This window comes from Apis dorsata, unplaced genomic scaffold (genome assembly GCF_000469605.1).
Source record: "Apis dorsata unplaced genomic scaffold, Apis dorsata 1.3 scaffold_256, whole genome shotgun sequence".
NCBI lineage: Eukaryota > Metazoa > Arthropoda > Insecta > Hymenoptera > Apidae > Apis > Apis dorsata.
Window position 1 is genome coordinate 767,978 of NW_006263534.1, and position 3,732 is coordinate 771,709.

The following is a 3,732-nucleotide window of genomic DNA, read 5'->3' on the forward strand; positions in this document are numbered from 1 at the left end:
CCATGGATAATGAAGCGAAATGTACAACAAGTGCCAACTGGAGATTAATTTTGCAAACAGATTTTGCCACGAGGATAGGATAATGGTGGTAGGTGTAGGCTCAGTTCAACTGTAACTTGAACTTACCATAAACGAGGCCTACGAGGTCTATATCCGTTCGATACGGCTTGGTACAAGTTAGATTTGTTAGATTTACTGGTTTCGCCTCTTTTGTAATATTCTTCGTTATTATTATTTATGCGTAATGACTCGTGATTTATTTTATCTCGCCAAGAATTTTTTTACTAATTTTCCTCTTAATTCTAAGATTTGCTAAGAGATCTCGCATCTCTCTCAAAAAAGTATTCCGATCCAATAAAATTCGTAACTTAAGTCTTTCTAAATTTCAGAATTTTACGAAAGACGACCTAACAGAATTTAACTCTCCCTAAAATTTCGGAATTTTATAAAAGATCCAATAAAATTCCTAAGTCTTTCTAAATTTCAGAATTTAATAAAAGACGATCCAACAGAATTTCTAATTTAACTCTTTCTAAAATTTCGGAATTTTATGAAAGACCATCCAATAGAATTCCTAATTTAAGTCTTTCTAAATTTCAGAATTTAATGAAAGACGATCCAATAAAATTCCTAAGTCTTTCTAAATTTCAGAATTTTACGAAAGACGATCCAACAGAATTTCTAATTTAACTTTTTCCAAATTTCAGAATTTTACGAAAGACGATCCAACAGAATTCCTAACTTAACTCTTTCCAAATTTCAGAATTTAATGAAAGACAATGCAACATAACTTAACTCTTTCTAAATTGTACGAAAGGAAATTCTCCCATCTCGTTTTACCTCCGATCCAACCAAGTCAAAGTCTCTTCTATCCACTTTCCACTTCCTGTTTGCAAATTAGCGCTCACGGCTAGGGTTCACGAAAGCGGCGCGTAAGCTGCACGCGAGTTGTCAACCGCGATGCAGATATGCACGTACACGCGGTGCCGAGTCGGTGCAGGGGTGTGCGATACGTGTGCGCGGCTCGGTTTGACATCCGCTATACGTTCACTATTGCACAAGCGATAGATACCTCCTTGCACCGGTATCGCTGTCTCGTGCAGAGCGAATTCTTCGTTTCTACGGGCTCTGCACACGCCTTGGTACACACCCTCGCGAGTAGGTGAACACCAAGTCGTCTGACTCTCGTTCGATCTCCTCTCTCTCCGTCCTTCTCGCTCGTCCGGCCGGGATTATAGGAGACGGAGGACGCACGAGAAGGAGAACGAGACGAGATTTCTTTCCTTTTTTTTTTCCTCCTCCTCCTCTTCTTTTTTTTATTTTTTCATTTGTTTTACATTTTTATCGCGCGTTTATATGTACGAAAGAGAAGTTCAACGACGGTGGAGCAGGCACGAAGGTGGAGGGATTTATTTCTGCCACGAAATTCTGCACTTCGAACTTTCGATATCGGAAATCGCACGTGAGCCGTGCACGCACACTCGCCGCGCGTGTCCTCTCGCTTCGTGTTCCTCGGTGATAAGGATTCGAATGGCGCATTCGTGGAAAATTTGAGTAGTTGTTATTGATTGGAATAGGGTAAAGTTTATTTACGAAGAAGCATTTTAATTTTTAGGTTCTAAAGATTGCAAGGAAGAATCTTTCTTTTGTTTTTTTTTTTTTTAAATTTGAAATGGTATTGGTTTGATCGGAATGAATCGTAAGATAATTCTAAAAATATGTTCTTCCAGGTAATTTGATCGTCTCGAAATTTCATCCTCTAATTGATTCCATTAAGAAATATTCAAGATCCGTTGAGGGAAATTAAGTCCATTGAATTACACGATATAAACAAATTTCTATCAATTAATGTAATAAATTGTTTTAATAATCTGATATTTAAGGTATATTAGAAATTTTAACTTTTTGTTATTCAATAAAAATGATCGTATAAAAATTTTCAATTTTCAAAAAAATCCAAAATCTCTAAGATCAAATATCTTTCATTTAATGTTTTAATATTCATTTCCACAGGAAACATAGGAATTCCACACTATTCAATCATCATAATATCATCGAACCATACAAGCACGTACGAACATGTTGGTGGCACGACATGGTGGAACATAATCTCTCTCAGGATAAAGGAACAGGATTTCCACTCCGTCTGTCAAAATTCTCAACCCGTTCAGACCTAAAAGGTCAGATCGTTCCACGCGGAACGAAGAATCTTATCAAAGTGATAGGGGGAAAAAGCGGTCACGCCCAGTAAGTAAATTTTACGAGCCCCGTACACATCGAGACGGAGATTTCCTCCTGAGAAATAAAATCTTTGAAAGGTGAAACGAAAGCAATCCGCTCGTAAATGCTTTCTGCTTCTAATGAACACGCCATTACGTCGGTTAAGGTTAATTTAGATTCACTGTGGAGAGCACTTCTGACGATGATTCGTATGTGAATCCCATCCAAAGTTAAGAAAGTAGTGACAGTTTCTAATTTTTGACGAATAGGATAGGCGATCATCATCCATAGCGATGGGTATAAACGAATAACGCGTAATAACGAACAAATGAATAGTTGTTCGCAAAATGAAAAATTTAAATTCGCCTTAACTCTATCGCTCGATATTCAATGCTTCACGAATCGAAGTGTGAACGAACATATAACAAAAATATTCGCAAATTCGTCTTTGATTATTTAACATTTTCTCGCTGAAGATCGTCAGTGCGCTCGGCTTCTGGTTTCGACGACACTTTCTTTTCCTGAACGCGCGACCATTCCGCACGAACTGGCTCGCGATTATCTCGCGATATCGTACGTGCAGCCACGCCAATGTTGTCGAGCGCGTTTTTTCGAACAACCCGCTTCCGGAACCTCTTGACCACCTGCTCAATAACAGCGGGTTGGTTCGCTCGAGAGCCGGGTTATTGTGGAGATAACGGTGTGTTTTTGCGTTTGTACGACGAGGTAGAGAGCTTTGGAAGATGGACGTTGCAGCATTGATATTCTTATCGTTAAGAATAATAATATAGGTGATATTTAAATATTTTTCTTTTTTCCTTTTTAATACTTCTGATATTACGTCGTTGCTTCTGATATTAACCGTTGAAGAGATTGAAGTTTGGTTCTTATCCATTATTATTCTATTATCCGTTTCTTATTGTGCAGTAAAATAAATAACCCATAACTCTTCTTCGAGAATTGGGTTGAAAAATTAATTACTTAAAATCTTAGAATAAAATTACTAAGTAATAATAAATTATGTAATATATTCGAGTTATTTGAATTAACTTTATTTCGATCAATTTAAAATTTTACTTTACATCTCTTTTGAATACACGAAGAGTCGCACGTCCAAGCTTCGTTTCTAGAAATGCGAGGGATAAATTATTACAGCTCGATGGAAAACCATTAACCTTTTTCGATCGCCTATCCGTTTTCTTTCGTTTTATTGTCCTAACGTGTCACGGATGACACCATAAATCCATATAGCATTCCTCGACCATCCCAACAACCGCTTTTAACGCGCGCGCACGCGGCCAATTTACATAAACCATAACGAATGTGCGCTGGGTGGTGGGTACGGTACTGTGTAACACGATACACACTGTACATTGTAAGGAAATCAGATCTTACACGAGGAAGGGAAGAAGGAATAACAGGGGGCCCGATGTGCAAACGTCGTCACGCCCATATATCGATCCAAGAATTCGCCGGTTCTATATATATATATATATATATATAGAAACGATA